Source organism: Musca autumnalis, unplaced genomic scaffold (genome assembly GCF_047663935.1).
Source record: "Musca autumnalis isolate F117 unplaced genomic scaffold, ASM4766393v1 scaffold_2, whole genome shotgun sequence".
Classification (NCBI taxonomy): domain Eukaryota; kingdom Metazoa; phylum Arthropoda; class Insecta; order Diptera; family Muscidae; genus Musca; species Musca autumnalis.
The window spans coordinates 252,563,962-252,576,404 of record NW_027411755.1 but is presented as its reverse complement, the minus strand read 5'-3'; the positions used below and the strand labels follow the sequence as shown (position 1 = coordinate 252,576,404).

At 37.0% G+C, this 12,443-nt stretch overlaps 1 pseudogene; it reads left to right on the top strand.

Annotated features, from left to right (window-relative positions):
• Positions 1–5,732: 5,732 nt before the first annotated feature.
• LOC141393400 (small ubiquitin-related modifier 2 pseudogene) lies at positions 5,733–12,159 on the top strand (annotated as a pseudogene).
• The last annotated feature ends 284 nt before the right edge of the window (positions 12,160–12,443 follow it).

Genomic DNA, 12,443 nt, shown 5'->3' with positions numbered 1-12,443 from the left:
CAGTATAGTGAGGGCACCCTCTGAGTTGTTTCAATTCTACGGGTAGAAGACTTTCAAACTACTATGAGACTATAATTGATAACTAATTTTAACTAAGAAGTTTTCCTTGTCTCTTCTGGGATGTTTGTGGAACAATTATTATAAATTTATACAAAAAGACTCGTTTGGGGTCACCTCAGGGATTGGGCTGAAATTATTACCATAGGTAGTTTTAGGACTCTGATCACAACGATATATAGCTTTTCCGGGGGAAGTCCATACTTCCTGAGATATGGGGTCTTGACTTTTTTACTCACCATTATTAACTAACCTATACAATATGGGTATCATTTTAAATCGCAGGAAGATGCCGTCATTATTTTGCAAAAGTGGACTACGCGAACAAAATTTTCTTCAAAATGGTAAGTTTTCTTAAGTAGCTGGTCTTTGGCCGGGGATTTAAGACTTTGAGTGGTGCAAAATTTGGCTACGCGAACAAAAGTATTCTCCTTAAGCTTTAAAATGTTTCCCATGTTGCATATATAAAATGTCAAGACCCATATCTTGGGAAGTATGGACTTCCACCGGAAATTTATATGTAATCAGGATGCAAAGTCCTACCTAATTCAAAAATTTCAGACCGATCCTTAAGACAATTTTAACTAAGCGCTCAACTACTTACACCAGAATCAAATTCCAATTGGAAGAAAACTGTTGCGCTCGATTGAAGATCAGGGTAGATCGTTGATTTGTTCGGTTTTTTTGTCACAGGTTTTCCCTGGGTTTTGTATCACTGCATACGAAAACAATTTCCATACTATTGGGTATTTCTCTATAGTATTAATGCTCGTCTTGCGTGAAATTATATGCTTTGAAAAAATAAACGACGTTCGTCTTTTGAACGATTGAAAAAACCGTTCGTGCTGCGTACGAAGCGATTATCATGTAATCGGTAAAACAACAATTGATTACTGGTTATTTCTGTAAATAGGGATGCCTTTAATATAGACGCATAATACCTGGCAGCTGTAAAAACCTTAGGCCGCATTTACACCAATAGAGATTTTTTAATAGTGCCTATAAGGTAAGAACACAATGAAGCTGAAAACACATACAACGTTTGAGTAAAGTTTTGCGTTGGCCGTTGACAAAAAAAAAACAACAACAGCCCTGTTGTTGACGACGATACCAAAGTCTGGCGTTGATATGTATGCCGGCATATATTTCAAATGAATGTGAATTTTTCGGCATCATGCCCAACAGTGTAAAAACGGCCAAAACGACACAAAACTTTACCCAAACGTTGTATGTGTTTTCAGCTTGAGAAATTCATGCATATCCAAGCCTAAACTTGTGCAAAGGAATAAAGAAATCCAAAATGACATTGGAATTAGGTAGTAGCTGGCCTTTATTCCTTTACTTGATATTGAGCGTGAAGCAAGCAACAAAAGTCATTGTGTTCCTACCTCTATGTTGTCATTTCCACTGAATATTTGCCAATAAATTCATTATTTTCAATAATTGTTTTTTGAATACTTCGAAAATAATCAAAATTCATCGGATTGAAAAGGTTTCATTTCCAAAATCAAAATAGTTTTGATTTCTATCCTGCAAAAAATAGTAACACATACATTGACAAATGCTTCAAAATTTAAGTTGTGTTCCTTTACTTACCTGAGGTTAACATTTTTACCATTTGTTACCATTTTTAACCTGCAAAGCGTTCCTTAACCCCGAAAAGTGGCAAAACTGGAAGCAATTTTTAAGAGAGTGAGAGTGGAGAGAGAGCGAAAATGGCTTTCTCTTCTACCACAGGCTACCAGCAAAATTTCTGCAGGTAAAAAATGGCAGAACTGATTTTTCGACTTTTGTCTGACGATTATTTCACAATGAAAAAGAAAATGGACGAAAACCAGAAGAAAAAGTCGAAAGCTGAGAAAACTAAATTAAAAACTGTGAAATAATAGACGAAAATTTATTTTTTATGGTTCTTTTTGACATTGCTGCCAGATCTACCATTTTTCCGTTCCTTTACTTTTCTGGTAAAAATGTTCATGAGAGAGCAATTTTGACACTTTTCTCTTTTACCATCCTTAACATTAAAAAAGTAAAGGAACAAAGCTTTACTAACACTAGCCGTTTACACCAGACAATTTTTAGCAGACAATAACAATGATACCCCGGTTACACTATTGAAGGTTAACCCACTGGGTTTAATAGATCCAGTGGGTTAATCTTTACTGGTTACACTTAGTTTTTCAAGGATATTAACCGTCAGCTGATGTTTGTTTACGTATATATACAAAATAACTAATAAAGTCGTGTGTTACACTTTTACAATTTCTCGTATGAGATATCGTCCCCTCTTTGCTCATATTGGTATATTTTACACACAGGGATACATTTTTGTATCATGATATCAATCGTACTTTTTGTTAAAAAGTGTCTAATGAAAAAAATAAATAATTTTATGATTTCCAAATAACTTTTGATTTATTAACTCCATAAAATCTCATGCGACCAATCGTAAACGTGTAAAACACGACAAACTCAGTTGCAAAAACAGTTGCAACTTTTGGTACTGTTTGAGTAGAGTTGGATTTTTTTGCACAAATACCGAATACAACACTGTCTTTTTGGTGGATTTGTGCCGGATTTAAAATAAATCCAGCCATGAGAGGATTTAATTTTTGTGTGGCAAATCTGGTCAGATATGAGCAGATTAAGCAAATAAATCCTCATGAAGTGGGTTAACCCGGCAAAAAGCTGTAGTGTAACCGTGATAATACAGATCAACAGGGCCAAACTCAATGGGATTTTCTTGCTTGCGTCGCTTAATTTCTTGCAAAAGAATAAAGAACGGCAGATACAGGTTCGAACTAGGTTGCCCTTTTTCATCTATTCTTTTAGAGTAGAACGAAACAAACAAAGCAATCGACAAACTGATAGAGTTTTGCCCTTTTTAGATTAGATTTAAACTTTTGGCAATTGTCTAGGGACTGTTTTTGAATTTTCATAGACAATAATTATGGACATTAAAAAAACGAAAATATTTTAAATAATAAAAAGACAACAGAAGTGGACTAACTAGGCGTTTACAACAGACAAATACATTTTTAAACGTTAGCGTATTGTATTTGACTAGTGGATGCTATAGCATCATTTTTGGATGAATATGAACAATATCGGCTAATGTTTTGGCATAGCCCCCTTATAGCGGTACTTTCCGATCTTCGGTATTTCGGATATTTAAGCCACATTTTCCTACTAAATTAGCTGTAATTTGGTGCTTAAGGGCTGTTTACACCATCTATCAATGTCATATGAGCTGTCATTTCTTTCACCCATTCGACATTCTCTATGTTTGTCAAAATTGACGTCATCCATACAACTTTCAATTTGTGTGTTCATACCTACAAGTGTTATTTTCGTATGACATAACCTATAAATATAAAAACAGCTGTTTTTGTTTACATTTATTGTTGAGTTGCAAATTTTAATTTTGGTTAAAGGAAAATGAATATCTAGCATGTTTGTTGTGGTAGAATAGGTTTTTGGGGTTATAGAGGCATTTATGTTTTTGCCACAAAGCAATCATTTCCAAGACTGCTTCTTTCGACCAATCGATCTGAAAATTACATTATAAACACTCTTTGTTTACTTTTTACTAAATATTTAAATATACATAACTTTCCATTTTCTTTTTTAAAAGATTTTGTTTTTCTTTTTTTTGAGAATGCCAGAAAACAGCTGATAAATTTATGTTTACATACAAGAATGCCGTATCAAATAGAGCGCTCCCTAAATGAAAAATTTACATATGAGTTGCCAAATCATTTTGATAGATGAAAATTTTCATAGTGGTCACACTATGTGTACAACATTCGCAGGTAGAAAATTTGACATCTCACACGACATTGATAGATGGTGTAAACAACCCTTTAGTGTTCCTAGTGCTCACAAAACATATTCACCAAAAAATCGTGGACCTGGTTCCATATAAAGGTAACTTCCGATTTTCAGTATTTTGATTATTTAAGCTAAATTTTCCTTTATGAGTGCTTTAGTTTTGACCGCTTATATTTGCGACCTAAAATGTTTTTTGAAATTTAACTTTTGTTTATTAAATTCTGATCTCCTTATTTTTTTATTTTTCAATTATAAAGATATAAATAAATAAAAAGAAAAATAAAAAATAAATTTATAATTTTGTTTTCATAAAAAATTATCATTTGAAAAAAATTTACTGAGGGGGTGCATTAGTTTTGGCCGATACTGTACATACATTTGTCGGCTGTCTCCCAGCTGTCCATCATTTTTTCACAGACGGTCGGGTTAACAAATTTTTGACATTTTGGTAAAAATAAGTGAGATAGTAATTAAAATGTGTTGAAAACAAACGAACATGAACAAAAACAAAATATTTGAAGTGAAAACAAAAGGAAATCTATGATTTTCATTCATAATTTTACAACTGTTTTTGTAGTTGTCGGGACGCCTACGTCACACTGGCAAGTTTTGGGATTTTGACAATCAATACATGAAATCAACTTTCCTGTCATGTATAAATGCAGGGTAAACAATGAAAAATCTGAAAACCAATATTTTCATTCATGATGAAGCTGAAAACACATCCAACGTTTGGATAAAGTGTCGTTTTGGCCGTTTTTACACTGTTCGGCATGATGCCGAAAAATTCAAATCATTTGAAATATATGCCGGCAAACATATCAAGCTGGACTCTGGTGTCGGCGTCGCCCTGTTGTTGTTTTTTCTCAACGCCCAACACAAAACTTTACTCAAACGTTGGATGTGTTTTTTAGCTTAAAGCCCTCGGCACATACGGTCCGTTTAGTGACACGTTGTGACACCCGTTGTCCCAAAAAAGTTAAATTATAGCTCTGTTCCAGAACTAAAAAGTTTTTACAATTTTTACCACTTTTACACATTTTGCGTTCCCGTACACAAAATTTATATGAAAATCGTTTACGACTTTTACAACTTTTACGACTTTTACCACTTTATAAAGTACGGGAACAGGCCATATGTTTAACTTTAATGCGTCAGCCACATTGTTGTTCTTCAAAAAACTTGGCATCACTTACATTTTTTTCATGTGGTTGTTGTACCGCGACGTTCAACGCATCGTATGTGCCGAGCGCTTAAGTCCATGTTTATATTAGGCAATTTTCCTTGCGTCAATTGTCAGTTTGTAGGTGAGGGAGGGTGTTGCCTCATCTCTCTCTTTCTATCAAACTGGTAATTGTCGCAAGGAAAATTGCCTAATATAAATATGGGCTAACCCATGGCACAATTACCCAGGTAGTGGCATCGTAAAATATTGAATATGTTATGTCAAAACTTTCTTTATGTTGTTGGAGAAATTACAACAAAAATAATTTTTTTATAAAGGGATTTGACTTTTCATATTCAATCAGCTGGTGTGAAACCACTACCTGGTAGTTCTGCCATGGACTAACCACAGTTTGTTCTACCATGATGATCACAAGAACAATTTTTCATTTTTTGACAATCAATACATGAACTCAACTGCCTTCTTGGGTGCAGTATAGTGCAATTCCAGGCTTGTAATTTCAACCTGTGTAGCACTATTACAAAACGCGGATGATGTTAATACGGCTTAAGATTTATACAACAGCCAGATATTATACGTGTATATTAAAGATTCACCCATTTACAAAAAAACAGTAATCACTTGTAGTTTTACCGGTTACTTGGTAATCGCTTCGTACACGAGCACGAACGTTTTTTATTGAGTCGTTTAAAAGGTCGTCATAATTTTTAATTATTTAATAAACGCATTATTTCCAACACAATAGGCGCATTATAACTACAGAAAAATATCAAATAGCGTGTGGATATTGTTTTCGTGAGTAGTTATTAAAAGTCAATTTTAATGTGGTGACAAATAATCGAAAAAACAACTCGAACAGGATCCATCCTGATCTTCTGTCAAGCGCAACAGTGAAATTTGTTCTGCATCCAATTTTCCAATTGGATCGATTCTGTGCAGGCAAGTATTAAAATTACATTAAAAAAGGACAAGTTAAGAGTATAGTTAAATTTAAATAATAATTGTTCCACAAACATCCTACGGAAGGGACTAGGGAGACTCCTTAGTTAAATTTAATTTTGTTGTCAAAGTCATCTATCTGTAGAAGTCCTGTCATGTATCCAAAGAATGTCTTCCACTTCAAAGATGTCTGCTATCTATAGAAGACCCTTTTAGAATGTCTTCTTTCTATAGATGACAACAACAGACAACAGAACTATATTTCATCCTAAATTGTATTGGAATGACTTAATTTTTACTAATTGGATAGATAATATCAAATAACTTCCTTTCCTTCCTTTTCAATTTTATACACGAAAAAAAATGTAAAAATTGTACAAATCTTAGATTCTTGCAGATTCCCGGAACAAGACAGACAATATCTTTACATTGTAAATTCCAACGTAGAAAAAATAAACAGAAATTACATATAAAAATGTCTGACGAAAAGAAGGGGGAACCAAACCCCGAACATTTTAGATTGAGAGTTTTGGGACTGGACAACGCTGTGGTAAAATTCAAAATTAATAAAAATACTTCTCTTTTAAAAGTAATGAATGGCTACTGCGAAAGAACGGGTTTGTCTAAACAAGAAATTAGGTTTCTTTATAATGGTGTAGCTGTGGAGGATTCAGGCACAGCAATCTCAATGGAAATGGAAGAAGGCGATACTATCGAAGTTTATAAAAGACAGGATGGTGGCTACAGCATTAGCAACTAATTTTACACATATATACAAAAATATAACTTACTACTATCACTTTTAGTAAAAAAGTCATGAAAAAGAAAGTAATCAGGGTGATTATGAATGAAAACTCCCCGTGAGTTTTGCCTTTCTGCCGTTTCAACTTAAAGGAAAAAGTGAGAAAACTCACGGGGAGTTGATATTCATAATTGGGCTGAATATTTTTAATATTGCTATTCATTATATATAAAACCCAACATGAATGTTCATACAAACCTAATTTATCTAAAACCACCATCAATTAAAATAATTTAAGGCGAAATTCTTAAAGATGCATGGAAATTGTTTCTAATTCATTCGCTCCAATCATCCATTTGTCATATTTTTTTTAATTCACATTTAACTTTCCTGCATTGCATTTAAAATATTCTACATTATTTTCTCACACAACAACAAAATGTATTATATATACCTACTCAATGGATTCCATTTTAAGTTACAAAAACCAATAATAAAAGATAAATTTAATAAAACTTAATAAAGATCCTTTCTTAGCATGTCTTCTATCTATTAAAATTGCATATATAAGATCTATTTAGGGTATTTCTTTTTATAGAATATCACTTTAGGAGGTTATTTATACATACCTAAATTATGCATTCATCTAAAGAACGTTCCTTTCGTAGGTATTCTGTCCATAAAAGCCTCTCTAGGATGATAGGAGGAGACATATGGAAGAACTTTTTATAAAGTATTCTATAGAATATACTTTCTATCTATACACCCCTTCTTTGGTATGTCTTATATCTATGCACGATTTAGAATGTCTCCTATAGAATACTATTTAGGAGTTTTTCTATTGGCATAAGCTGAGTTTAGGGCCCGGTTCTTTTGTTGTACAGACGAGAATAGAGCGCGTTCTATCATATCAGTTTGATGCATTGAAAATTTCGTAGGTACAAAATTCAGATATGTAAAAAGTGTTATACATGAAGCATACCGTGTAGAAACCCCTTAAGATGTCTTCTATTTTTAAATGACTTCTTTAGGTTATCTTTTATATATAGAAAATCCCTTTAATTTGTCTTCTATATATAGAAACCACATTTAGTATGTTTTCTACCTATATAAGACTACCTTAGCATCTCTTCTATATGTAGAAGATATCTTTATGATATCTGGTATCTACTGAAAACCCCCTTTAAGATTTCTTCAACATATTTAACACCCATTTAAGATGTTTTCTATATATGTAGGGTTGTTGTTGTCGTAACAGTGTCTTTGTTATGTTTATATGTTCGTTCCTCTGTTCAATCTGGCTCTTAGTCTATCTCCAGTTCCAGAAAAGTGGCTGCTTCAATGGGATGTAGCCACAGATCCACTGGAGTTAGATGGGTAGGTTTGGCGGGGCGTTTAAAAAGGTGTTGTGTGTCGTGCGGGCCCATGCCGCATACTGGGCACATGTCATGTACGGCGATCGATTTCCGATTTCCGCCCAATACGAATTTAGGCGACTGCAATATCCCGAGCGTAGTTGAGCCAAAACTACTCTGGTTTGTCGTGGCAGCTGACGCTCCTCAGCTGCGATAGATGGGGGATGTACTCCGAGTATTTTATTCACACTATAATTGCTTAAGGCCTTGGCAACTGTGTCCGTGTGCTTGATATGCTTGTTGATCTAGGGGTTCTCTCCTGTATCGTTGGACCTCTCCCTCTAGAGCATGGATATCCTTCCTGATCTCCCTGAATGGGCCGGGCCTACCCACAAGATGGTGATTGGGATGGCTCACACGATAACATCCAAGCAGGTACTGCAACGAAAGCATCTCATTGTGTTGCTTTACAGGAAGAATTTTTGTCTCCTTATGTAGATGGTCCACTGAAGATTTGAGGATGCACCCAGTCGCTGTTCTCAGGGCGGCATTCTGGCAAGTTTGAAACTTTTTCCAGTTCGAATCACACAATCTCGGGGACCAGACTAGAGGCGCATAGCTTACCACAGACCGACCTATCGCGTTATACGGAGAGGAAGAGGTTAAACAGTTCCGGAGATATCACCCCACCTTGGGGAACTCCCTGTTTCACTCTACGGGGTTGGGACTTCTTGTTCCTGAACTCCACGTACGACTGGCGTCCACACATATAATTGACTATCCAACGTTTCAAGCTTCAAGCCGGAGGGTTGTCTGCTCAATGTGCTCAAACAGCGTGGAGTGCCTGACTGTATCAAAGGCTTTTGATAAGTCAAGCGCCACCATCACTGTTCTATCGCTCGGCCGTCTCTGGTTGAGTCCTTTACAGATATATGTGGTAATGGCGTCCAGCGCTGTTGTCGGGCTGTGTTGCTTACGGAATCCATGCTGATGATCGGCAACATGATAGCTATTTCTGATACTGGGGAGGAGCAAGACCTCTAGTGTCTTTGCTACGGGCGACAAAAGCGAAATCGGCCTGTACGATTCACTTTTGCTGGCATCCTAGGCCTGGCTTCCGTAGTGGGACCACCCTGCCCATTTTCCAGACTTCGGGAACAACGAGGGTGGCTAGCGACAAGTTGAGAACTTTAGTGAGATACTCCAATCCCGGCTCATCCAGCTGCTTCAGCATTACCATGGAGATTCCATCAGGGCCCAACGCTTTGGATGATTTAGCGTTCATGATGGCATTGGCAACATCATCCATTGTAAATTGTGGTGGTTCCTCCTCGACAGGAAGAGATCTGATGCGACGTAATACTCTTCTCTTCGCCCTGCCACTCTCGGGGTGCTCGACAAACTGTCGATTGAAATAACTTACGCACCTCTTCGGGTCAGTCAACGTAACGTCGCCAAACGTGACTAAGGTCCTATCTTCCATTCTTCCAGGGTTCGAGAGTGACTAAACCGTTGCCCACAACTCACCTATACCTGCTCCAATGTTGCAACTCTTCAGATGATTAACCACTTGTTGCGCATATGCTCGCCGACCAGCCTGTTAACTTCCAGTGTTAGCTCCCTGACTCTGGGGTCATTGGGGTTGGTTCGGCGAAGCTCATCACGCTCATTTGCTAATCCCGTCGCCTCTGCTGGGAAGTTTGGTCTTATTTCGGGTATTCGACTAGCAGGGATATGGCGAGCGGCTGCAGCAGTGATGATGTCTCGGAACGCCCTTTCCGCTACCCGAACATCAGAAGGATTGTGAAATTCTCTGAAGCGGTGATTGCTGAACTCTCTGAAACTCGGCCAATCAGCTTTTTTATGATTGACGAATGTGCGGCGTTCAGAGGTGATGAAGTCGGGTGGTCTGCTAATGGAGACAATTATGGGGAGATGGTCTGATCCAAGGGAAATGACGGGTTGCCAGGTAACGTCATTTGTCAGACCAGGTGACACGATGGTTATGTAAGGCGAACTGTGACATTCTCCTCTAATTCTGGTAGGGGCGTCCTCATTGACCGTGCAAAACGTAGAGCTATCTCAGCCAGCGCTGTACCTCTCTGGTCGTTTCCGAGGGCCGAATGCCACATCTCATGATGCGAATTAAAATCCCCCAGGACCAGACGATTATGACCTTGCAAGAGCGGGCTAATGTCAGGCCTATAATCAGGGATACAGCTATTTCTCGGCGGGATGTATACATTCAGCAACTCTATCTCGGCAGCTCCACACCTGACTGCTACCGCCATACATTCCATGTACGGGTCATTAGAGACAGGCTCAAGCGAGATAGGTCTGTATTGGACAGACTGGTGCAATAGGAAAGCCAATCCCCCACCTCCATTTCTGGTGCGATCTTTCCTCAAAACATTGTAACCATCACAATGTTCTAATCTGTGGTTGTTGTTCAGCTTGGTTTCCTGCACCGTCGCGAACTTGATATTCCTCCGACTCATGAAATCTACTATTTCCTCGATCTTACCTCGGAGTCCATTGCAATTAAATTGCAAAAAGGATGCATTTTCCGGGATTGGGACAACAACGGCTGGTGTTAAAGGCTGCATGTGCGATTGTTGTCGAGGGGACTGCGGGGGAGTCTCATAATCAGACGACGAGGGTGTTTCGTAATCCGATGACAAATCACTGGGGACTGTATTCACACAGCAACATAGTCCCTGTCGTAGTCCCTCACGTGGACAAGTCCAGAGCAACCCCTTAGATGTACCCACTCCTGACATCTATTGCATCTCACCGAAAGTTGGATGTGGGTGAAGATGCGGATGTGACAAACTGAGCACAGATATATTGGTCCTGGGTTTTCCTCCGTCCCGGCTCGGACCAATAGAATTCGGAGCAGGCATTCCGGGGTATGCGGCTCCCAATACAGAAAAACGAAACAAATACAAACATGTACACACTGAGGTGGCAGCCGCTGGCCGGAACATTGGTTTTGTGTTGTTCCGGGTCAATCCGGTACGAACGAACCCGCTGCCGTGGGATTGATATATCGACACCTCCAAATAATAGTATGCTAAGTCTAAAAAGTGAGTTTTGCAGGAGAAGCTCTCAAAGTTTGGCAAATTTTTTGAACTTCAGTACTATGCTAAGTCAATATTTGGGTATAACTTCTGTTCGGATTGACCGATCATTACCAAATTAGACAGAATTTAAGTTAAAGGACGTTCGACACCTCCAAATAATAGTTTGCTAATTCTGAAAAGCGAGTTTTGCAGGACAAGCTCTAAAAGTTTGGAAATTTCTTTGACCTTCAGTACTATGCTAAGTAAATATTTGTTTATAACTTTTGTTCGGATTGTCCGATCATTACCAAAATTTGACAGAATTTAAGTCAAAGGACGTTAAATATAAAAATGTAAAGAACTTGAAAACATGCTAAGTCGACTTAGCATACTATTGTTTGGAGGCGTCGATATGTAGGGCAGTCCTATACGATGTCTTCTATTTATAGAAACCGTCTTTACTATGTCTTCCATCTATAGAAGATATTTTTAGGATGCCTTCTATATATTGAGCATTTATCTATACAGGAGTCCTTTAAGATGACATCAATATATAGAAAACCCCCCTTTGTTATGTTTTCTATCTATAGAAGATTTCTTTAACATGTCGTCTATCTGTAGAAATATCTTTAGGATATCTTCTATCTACTGAAGACCCCTTTAAAATGTCATCTATATATTGAGCCAATTATAGCAAATAAATAAATAAATAAATAAATAAAAAAATAAATAAATAAATAAATAAAAAAAATAAATAAATAAATATTTAAAATATCCTTTAAGAAATCTTCTGAATGCTGAGAAGATCCGAAAATTCCTTTATTGTATCTTTTACTCACATAAAAACCTCTACAGTTGTTTTTATATGTATTAAATATCTCTTTTTTTTCAATTTTACAAAGGAAACAAATGGTAAAAATTGTACAACTTTTAGATTCTTGCAGACGCTGGAACAAGGCAATATTTTTACTTTGTAAATTCCAACAAAGAAAAACTTAACACAAATTGAATACCAATGTCGGACGAAAAGAAAACTGAATATATTCTTTTAAAAGTTTTGCGACCGAACTGCACTGTGTTAAAATTCAAACTTAAAAAATATACACCTCTCAGAAAAGTGATGAATGCCTACTGTGTAAGAGAGGGTTTGTTGAGGAAAGAAATTCGGTGTTATTTTAATGACAGGATTATACAGGATCAAGACACACCAACCTCCTTGGATATGAAAGATGGCGATACTATCGAAGTCTACATACAAATGGCAGGTGGCT